This window comes from Eucalyptus grandis, chromosome 5 (assembly GCF_016545825.1).
Source record: "Eucalyptus grandis isolate ANBG69807.140 chromosome 5, ASM1654582v1, whole genome shotgun sequence".
Lineage (NCBI taxonomy): Eukaryota > Viridiplantae > Streptophyta > Magnoliopsida > Myrtales > Myrtaceae > Eucalyptus > Eucalyptus grandis.
The window spans coordinates 38,601,183-38,611,550 of record NC_052616.1 but is presented as its reverse complement, the minus strand read 5'-3'; the positions used below and the strand labels follow the sequence as shown (position 1 = coordinate 38,611,550).

The 10,368-nt window shown below is 40.4% G+C and overlaps 1 long non-coding RNA gene across 1 annotated transcript; it reads right to left on the bottom strand.

The window, feature by feature from the left end:
- Positions 1-5,181: 5,181 nt before the first annotated feature.
- Positions 5,182-7,646, bottom strand: LOC120293509. Its single transcript, XR_005551462.1, has 2 exons — positions 6,739-7,646; positions 5,182-5,470 (listed from the first exon to the last, which is right to left on the bottom strand). It is a non-coding gene; the product is annotated as an uncharacterized LOC120293509 (long non-coding RNA).
- Between the last annotated feature and the right edge of the window lie 2,722 nt (positions 7,647-10,368).

Genomic DNA, 10,368 nt, shown 5'->3' with positions numbered 1-10,368 from the left:
GGTCTTTGTATTGAAAGAATCTTTTCCAATTTCTCAAATCCTATAGAAAATCTTTTTGAAACATTTGAAATATCATTTTTCAATAGTGTATTTTCTTTTGAAAGTGAGTATGCATTTTCTTCTAAAGCAGCAAAACTTTTGTCTAGGTTTTCAAACTTTTCTTTCCAAGAGTTTTCCTATTGCTTCAGTGTAGAATTCTACTTTTTGAGCTCGAAAATCTTCTTAAGAGACAATTTGAGACTAAGACAAAGTTCATTAATATATTTCGAGACTCTAGTAGGAACTTTGAAATTACTTACCTCGATTTCACTGTATGAGTCTGAGTCTGTATCTATCTTAGATTCTAAGTCTGATTCTGATTTTGCCATTAAACAAATATTAGCATAATCATCATCACTTTATTCGCATTCAGTATACTCCAAGTTTATGCTTTATGCGCCTTTATGTATTTCTCAGCTTTTCCTCTCTTTTTCTTTAGCAAGGGATAGTTGGGTCTGATGTGTCCATTTTTCTTGCATTCAAAGCAAATCACATCTTTATTGGATTCATCATCTTCAACTGATTTGTTTTTGAAACTTTTGAGAGTTTTGTTTCTTCCAGTTGAATCTTCTTCCCTTTTTGTTCAGTTTCCTGAACCTTCTTATCATGAGAGCAAGTTCTTCATCGTCCATGTCGTCTTCAGAGTCTGTAACATCGGAATCTTTGGTAGATTTTAAGGCAATAGATTTCTTACCCTTGGGATCTTCTTCTTCTTCATTGATTTGCTCCATTTCATAGGACTGAACTGTGCCAACCAATTCGTCAACGGAAAGTGGCAAATGTGTTTCCCTTATTGAAGTCTTTACGTGATTCCATTCTTTGGAAAGTTCACGCAGCAATTTGTTAACCTTCATAGATCTTGAGATTGGTTGACCCTGATATTCAAGACCATTCACAATTTCTGAATACGGCTAAACATGTCAGTAATAGATTCTGCTTGCTTTATTTTGAAGGCTTCATATTGACCGAGCATAATATTGATTCTGGTTTCTTTACTTGATCTATTCCTTCATAAGTAATATGCAGTCTATCCTAGACTTCTTTAGCTGTTTCACAAGAAGATATTCTGTTATATTCAGTAGGAGATAATGCATAATATAAGGAGTAAATTACTTTTGCATCAAGAGCCTGCCTCTTGGTTATCTCTTCTTGAGTCATCTTGCTGGCCTCTGCAGCTTCTTTCCCTCTTTCTACGACTATTGTAGCTTTAGGAACGATTCCTTTATCCACCACATCCCATTCCAAAGGATCTTTCGATCTTAGGAATGCTTTCATCTTGTTTTTCCATATATTATGTTCATTTCCATCAAAATAAGGCGGTCTGGTGTTACTTTGTCCTTCAACCAAACCTAGAGCCAACGTATTAGCCATGGATCTTTAACTCAGAAGTAAAAACACTTCAATTAAATGAGTACGCAATCTCTGATACTAATTAAAAGTGCTAGTATGAACACCTAGAGGGGGGTGAATAGGTGTAAAAACAAATTCTTCTTATCTTAACAACTTAATTTAGTTTATAATAGAATAAAGATATGGAAGAATGTAATCTAATGGATATGACTACGGATTAAGTAAAGAGATAAGGAAAGAGAATTGAAACACAGTGTTTATGGTGGTTCAGCTTAGACCAAGCCTACGTCCACTCTCCCGCGTTGACAGCCCACTGGTTGGATTTCACTATGAATCAAAAGAGATGTTACAATCTCACATCCGTGATTCCACAGTGCAGAGACTTTGCTACACTTCCTCGAGATCTCACAAAAGTCTCTCTTTTGAGTACAGATGTATGCTCAACAATTGAATCAGCAAAGAGTAAGGAGTTTCAGACTTTGGAATTTCTCTATCTCGCACACACTCAAATAACTAGAGCGTCTTCCTTAAATACTTTTCCAGCCTACATAACCATTGGCAGCTTCCAAAGGAGTTCTTCCAATTTACCCATTGGACAGAATGAATCAGGGAGATCTTGTGTTATTTAAGGAATATGAAGATAGCCCACTAATCCTGTTTGCTCATATAATCAGGATTTAGGTTTTCATAAGTAGAACCTTCCAAGTATACTTCGCCAATCAACATATCTGAATTATTCGAATTAATTGCCATACGAATAATAGATCTTTAGATGCTATCTCTAGGCGTGAGATAATCTTCAACCATTCGAATCAAATCCTTAAAGATATACTCATATCTGAATAAAACTTCTTCGTCGGTCTAGAAACTGTTAACTAGGGCAGACTTTAAATCTTGAGTTTGACGATCTTCAGACTTTGATAGTAGAGTCTGGAAGTCTTTAGACTAGGAAACGTTTTGTCAACTTCAAAACACATAAGGAAGATTTCTCTAACATAGGGAATTGAGACAACCAAGTAGCAGCTTCTGCAAACAGGGCACGCTCCTCCCATGGCGGTTCTTTGCATGCGTTCATTATGTCGACCAGGGTGAGACAGTCCGATTAAATCAGAAGATCTGCGTGGTTGAAGCCTTGCTAAAGCAGGTGTTGGAGAGTGAAAGAGAGAGCTTGGATCTCCGCCTGTAGGGCCGAAGTAGCGGGGAAACATCTAGAGAAGCCATCAGTAAGTTTTTGATGATGATCACGACAAATACAGGTCATCATTCCTTCCTTGCTACCAGGCTGATATGCTCCATCTATATTGATCTTTAGGATGCCCAAATCTGGTGGCCTCCAAAGATATTCACGGTTCAAGATTGATCTCCCTTTTCTAGTTTGGTTTCAAGCAGATATCCGAGCAACATGGGTCTGAGCTAATGCTGCCTCCACCACTTGTATTGGGTCGAGACGCTTGCGACGGAATATAAAACTATGACGAGCTTGCCAGATTTGCCATAAGATGGTAGCAATGGTCTCCAAAACAGGTAATAGTTGCTGTGTTCTTACCCTTTCTGTGAGCTAAGCATCAATTCTCTATATTGCTTGAGGTAATAACTGAACATTGATCTGGGGATGTGACTAGATTCCCTGAGTCCATGGACAGAGCAGGAAAAGATGTTCTAGGGTTTTTGGCGTCTGTTGATTGCATAGGGTACAAACTGGATTTGTGGTGATGTCTCTGAAATAAGTTTGCTTTGGTTGATATGGCATTGTGGCATAACGACCATAGGAAGGTACGAATTTTTGGGGTAGTCTACATTGTCCAAATTTTCTTCCACAACAGTTTAGGGTGTTGATATGAAGTGGAAGCCTTGTTGTATGTTTGTTCGGTTGCTGTATGTGTGAGAACATGATAAGCACTCTTTATAGTGTATTGGCCATGTTTTGTGGCAGTCCAAATGAGTTTATCCTTGGCATAGTGGGGTCTTACTGGAATGGTGAGGATATTGCTATGATTTGATTGTCAAAAAACCTGTTTAGAATAGGAAAATTCCAAGTGTTGTGGACTGGATTGATGAGATCAGCCACCAGCTCAGGTTCTTCTCTATCAGTAGGTCCACCTAATATCCTGATAGGTAACCACATATCTTCACGTATGTTGATCATTTGCCCATCTCCAATTGACCATATGATATTAGGTAATATAGACTCCCTTCCAAGCTGAAGGCTTTGCCACCCCCATGATGGTCGAGGTCCTTTTTATGCGCTACGGAAATTCTTTGTATGAAAACAAAGTCCTTTGAAGAGTTTACTCCATAGAGATAGTGGCTGTTGGAGTAAACGCCATGCCTGTTTTCCAAGCATGGCCTTGTTAAAATTTAGAAGATCACGAAAACCTAACCCACCATATTCCTTTTTGCTTTTTAGAACTTCCCAATTCTGCCAATGAATTCTTAATTTGCGACTATCATTCTGCCACCAAAACCTTGCAATTCTCTGTTCAATGGATTTACAAAGGGACACAGAGAGTTTAAAGGTAGACATGGCATATTGTGGTATTGTCTTAAGAAGAATCTCCTTTCCATCCTCTGAAATTAGATTTTCTTTCCATCCTTCCAACTTCGCATGCACTCTCCCCAAAATCCAGGAAAACATTTCCTTTTTAGAACGTCCCCAATTAGATGGTATTCCCAAATACTTAATAGTCTTTTGTAGCACTGGTATTCTTAACTCCCTCACCAGATTTTCCTGTAATCTAGAAGGACAAGTTTTACTAAGAAAATTTCTAGATTTGTTATGGTTAACCGCTTGTCCTTGTAGCTAAACAGTATTGATTCAAGATGTTGGCTAGATTCTGACATTCTTGAATGGTACTTTCTAAAATGAAAATTGCATCATCAGCGAAAAATATATGGGATACGGTAGGACACCACTTGTTCAGCTTGATACCCTTGATTTGTCCCATGTTAACAGCTTGGTTAATAATGTATGATAAGATATTCACCAAAAAGATGAAGATATATGGGGATAGAGGATCGTCTTGCCGAAGACCCCTGGTAGGATGGAAATACTGTAACTGTTCACCATTAAATTTTACACTGAAAGATGTTGTTGTTATACACTGCATCACCCACTGGATCCAAGTAGAATGGAATCCTAACTTGAATAGATAATCTCGAAGAAAATCACATTCCACTCTGTCGTACGCCTTTTGCATATCCATTTTTATAACTGCTTGGAAATGTCGCTTCCGTTTTCTAATCTTTATTTGATGAAGAACCTCTTGGACTATTAAAATATTGTCTTGAATTTGCCAAGCCCCCACAAAGGCACACTGTTCCTCAGAAATCAAATTCGGTAACAAAGTTTTTAATGGATTGGCAATCACTTTGGAGATGATTTTATATACATAATTACAAAGGCCGATAGGGTGGTACTGGTCCAACCGTTCCAGGTGTGGAGTTTTTGGGATCAAAGAGATAATGGTCCTATTGAGAGTGGGGGTCAGTTCCCCTGATATAAATTTTTTTTGCACCATTTGAAAGAGATCTTGCATGATATCCCAGTGATTCTCGTAAAAAAGTCCGTTTAGACCATCTGGGCCTAGAGTTTTGGTAATCCCTAACTGAAAAGTTGCCTGGTAAACCTCCTCACGCGTGATCATTCTCATGCCCCGATCCTCGGGCATGCACACATCCTTCTACTTGGTCAATTTTATAATGCGATATCCCAGGACTAAGTATCGCCAACCCTTTCGTTTATTAAGCACATGTGGAAGCAGTTATAAATCCCCAGACAATAAAGCAATGTGATAGAAAAGCAATGCCATATTTTTCATATTGAAATCTACAACCAAACCTTTATACATGTCATAACTCAAAGTCTATTCACAAGACTACTCATAACATTCTAGTCACACTATTCACACTTAGACATGAGTCACAAAAGATGATGGGATCTAAGTCTTCATCCGGGTCGTACTCAGGATCATCCTGATCCTTTTCTGACTCTATTTCACTAAGCTCATATCCTTCAAGCTCTTCATCTTTTATCGGCTCATCGTCCTCTTCTGGTTCCTTCTTCACAGGCTCATCTAGGGGCCTGAAATGTTGTCCCACAATCGGGATGAGACTACGTCTCAGCAAGTTCTACCCCACTAAGACTCGATTAGGAAACCAATACGCTAACCGGGCTGCCTATACACGCATGGGTCAGAGGACTTACCTTGGCCTCAGATTCCATCTGCATATTAGCACAATTCAATAGGCACCATAGCAATCACATCACAGATCGATATCTCGATCAATCGACCTAGTCGATTACATGTCAATCAGACCATTCAAGGTCACTTCCACTCAATTAGTCAATTCACCACAACGGACCAAATCATTGATCAATCGACCTAGTTGATTATATGTCAGTCGGACCATTTCCAGGTCAAATCACTTCTCAATATAAAACCTCCCATTTGCACTCTCAGTCACAGAGCTACAGTAATGCTCTTAGGCGTCGTTTTCGCCAAGGTGACATATGTACTGGACAACACTCGTGCGTTCTTTAAGGCGCCGTTTTCACCAATGATATTCTTAATCACCGAACCACGTATATCCGTAATGAGGCATGCAGTAAACAGCAGTCGTGCGTTCTTTAAGGTGCCGTTTTCACCGGTGATTTCCTTATCACTGAACCGTATATGTCTATATTGATGCAGGTAATAGACAGCACTCGTGCGTTCTTTAAGACGCCATTTTCACTAGTGATTTCCTTATCACCAAACCACGTATGTCTATACCTCGTACCTGATTGATCTCAGCCAAGATTATTTTCAGTTTAGCCTCACGATTTTCTCTACTTTACAACTCATCAAAGCATTGTCAATGCTAAATAACCACACTCGGTCAACCACCAATCAATCATTCAATTTCACTCAATTTCAGTCAATTTAGGAATAATTCCTCAAATTGCACAATTAATTCGATTTAGCACAACGTAGAGCTCAAATAAATAAACGGATTGCACCATGACAATCAGCACGAAATTTTGGTTGTCGGCTATCTTTGCCTAATTTCTGAAAAATAAATAATTAAATAATTAATTTCGAAAATTAATAAATAAATACTAAAAATCCAATTTAGGCCCGTAATGCCTAATTGAAGCCCGATAAGGGTCGGGAAAAATCCCGAGATGCATTCAATAAATGGCAGACTATATCTACTTGCTAATTGCACAATCGAAATGTCTAATATGCATCTCAATTATCTAATAATCACTAATCCATTCTAATCCAACCACCTAATTGCACTTAATTAAATCTAATCAACCGTTAAGCATCATTAGTCTACTAAGCAAGGATTAGTGAGATTACTCACTTGATTAAAAGCGGAGACCGGGACACCGCAACGGCGGTCGAAATCGGGCTTTCGACGACACCGGCGCGCTTGGACCAAGCCTTAAACTTGGGCCCAACAAATCTCAGCCCAACTGAGATTTGTTCTCGCTTTTGGGCTGGACCCAAGCTGGGTTGGGCCTGCAGAAGATGGGCTGGCTTGTTGGGCTCGAGATGGGCTGGACTGCTCTTGAGGGCTTCAATTCAATTGAACATGGGCTGATATTGCTGAAGATGGGCCTCATATGGATCAATCCTACAGGCTCGTTGGGCTGCAGCTTCAGGTCATACGAGAAGCAGCAAGAATTGCCAACTGAAGAGCTGCTAGATTGGTCCGGCTTACTGCTGCTGGGCTGATCACCTCTTGCAGATCTCGCTGGCTTCAAACGGTGGCAGAAAACTGGGCTGGGCCGATGTCACACGCTGCTGGATTCGCTGGCTGAGGGGACCGAAAACGCTGGTAGCGTGAGAAGGCTGGAGAGGACACGAAGATGGAGCAGACGATCGTGGCAGCTGCTTCAGTGATGGACAACGCACAAACCGAAAGAAGAATGAAAGGCAGCTGGCAGGTCAACACGGGGACTCCAACGCAAGAAGATTGACTCAGTTTGTGGGGGCTTCACTGGCGTCCGAACGCTGGAGGGAAGGTGGATGTGGCAGCGAGCGAGGAATCAATGAAATCAGCGATGGGGAAAAAGAAATTGTTGGGTTGACACGGTGGCCGACAGAGGAAAGTTTAGAGAGGGTGTGGGCGTGCATGAGTGGGGAAGGATTTCAGTGGAGGGTGATGGTGGAAGAAGACACGGCGACGGCAGCTCCGGTTTCTCTCTTCAGCTGGTGGTGGTGGTCGAAATGGAGAGATAGAGGAGAAAGAGTATGACCGGTTGGTGGGGTGAGAGAGAGATGGATAAGAGTGAGAGATGAGGGGCCATTTGCTTTTAATTCTCACACAAATATCTCCCAATAACCATTCTTAGCCATGCATTAATCCTTGGCTCACAATGGACAACCCCAACACCCCAAATGACTTTTCAATTGGACCAATCTTGCTAGGCTTAAGGGGGGCTACGAATTTTTGTAAGAATTGGCTTCAATTGGCCACTTGATCCACATCAAATCCATCTCAATTGGTCTCCATAAAATCAACCAATGCATCAATGTATCAATTGCAATTTTTTCTCATCCAATAACCCATCTCGCATCTCAATTTTGCGATCAAAACCATTTTCAGCCTTTTCTGCACAAAAATGAACCTGCGAAAACTTTTTCCGAAAAGTCTTGGTTGTCAAAAAAATCTTCTGAGACTGAGTCGACGTTCCTAGAATTTATTGTGACATGACAGAATCTTCAATTTCTGAAATCAGACTCGAATTCACGGTTAATTTCCATTCAACGCGTTTTTAGCGTGACCTAGGCTACTGAGTAACTTTCAGAGATTTTTTTAATGCAAATGACCCGTGGTCGATTTTCTTCGAGCCACAATGAACCCACTCGACTCATGATGACTCTTGATTGTTGTGAAAATCTCGAGGATTCAAATACGGACACAGGGTACCAAAACGATAAGAAAATCAGTCTAGTGTTGGTCGACGAGAATTTTCCAATTTAGTGGTGTCACCCATGATTAGCCACACATCTCAGTAGAACCAACCTATCTCTGATCTCGAATCGACTTATATCTGTGCCGTAATGATCTCTAAAGATGGACACGGTCGAGAAGTCGATTCCTAGTTGAATTCTCAAGTCTATTTGCCTTTAAATTCTTAATGGTTTCCCCAGATAGTCTAGTTATCTCTAGAATGATCAGTTCTGAGAACAGCCCTATAGACGCATCAATGAAATGCTTGATTTATTCAATAGAAAACATGACTGAAAATCTGGGATGTCACAATCATAGCTATTAATAACTCATTCATCTCCATTGTGATAACACGTGGGCATTGGTCTAATATAGGTCCATAGTTTCGATTATCCACTGTTGTATATAAGCTTGAGAAGAAGGCGGCTGTCATCTCTTTTAACTACTGAGGATCTCGCACCTAGTTTTGATTGTTATCCTGCAGCATGCTAGTTTTGTTCCTTTGTTGCCTTTGTATGGTAGTAGCATGGAAGAATTTGGTATTCTTATCCCCCCATTTCAACCAATTAATCCTAGAATGCATCGCCCAATATTGTTCTTCTTGTTGCCATACTTGTGGATCTCTCCTTTCAATTTCGTTGCTGTCTTGTTGTCATAGATACTATGTGGTTGGTTGATGTGGTGTTGAAGTTGTTATTGCAAAGTCGCTACTCTAAGGTGGCTATTCGAAAATTTATGGCGACTCCACTTAGCTAAAGCGATAGAGACAGCCCATAATTTTTGCAAGAGATCAAAATCTTTTACCTGATCTAAATTCCAAGTTGAGGCAATGACCTCACGGCACTCATGGTCCTTGGTCCAAAAGGCTTCAAAAAGAAAATGTCTTTGATGTTTACCAGAAGTTGCTATAGTGTTTAGTAATAAAGGACTGTGATTAGAACCCACAATAGGTAGAGCAAAAACTTCAACGTCAGGAAACATTAGGCGCCAATCCATAGTACACAACACTCGATCCAATCGTTCCTTTATAAAGTCATCCCCTTCACGATTGTTCATCCATGTGAAAGCACAACCTTTAGTATCTATTTCCATTAGAGAACAATCATTCAAAACAACTCGAAAAGAAATAAGGCGATAAGAGTTAGCTGGTCTCTTTCCAACCTTTTCCCAATGATAAATGATTTCATTAAAGTCTCTTGCACAAACCCATGGTAAATGATTAGAGAAACTGATTTGTTTGAGTTCATCCCATAAGTGTTGGCGGTGGTGATAAATTGCAGGGGCATGAATACAGGTGAGACGCATGATTCTACCATCCATATCATCCTCACATATCATATCAAAATAATTTGAAGTAGACCGAGCCACCGTTAGAGAAATCCTATCATTCCAAAAAGCAGCCAAACCTCCAGTCGAGCCAACCGAGTTATTTATATGAGAATTAGTAAAGTGTAAATGACGCTGGAGTCATTGTAGCACAAACTCTTGATTTTTAGTTTCCATCATGAAAACAAAGTCGGGCTTTTCCTTTGCCACTAGTGCCTTTAGAGCTTGAACTGTCAGGGTATTGCCCAAACCTTGATAGTTCCAACTCAGGAGCTTCATTTGTGAGTGGGTGGCTCTTGAGGGCTAGCCACCTTAGCCCACTGTCCTGCCTCTTCTGCTTGAAATATGGGTGTGTCCAGAAGGAGAGCTTCATCTAGGTTCTCTTGTGCTGAATATCTCATTTCATAGGGATTGTATCTTTTGAGTTTTTTGGCAATTCCTACTTTTGGAGTGAGTCTTGTGCTTTTCAATTTCTTGGTCTGCAGTGGGTCCACTAATTGGGTCTAAATGCCTTTCATCTTTTCTATTGCAAGCATCAGAGCAGTGCCGGAGGAGTTGCCCTGCAGCATTTCAACTTGACGATTTTGCCACATTGGAACTTTAGAAATAGAATTGATAGCTACTGTAGGTTGCTGCAGGGGTGCAGCTTCGGCGTTGGCATCGGGAGGCGGTAATGGAAGAGGATGGGTCGAAGAGGGAGGAGTTTCA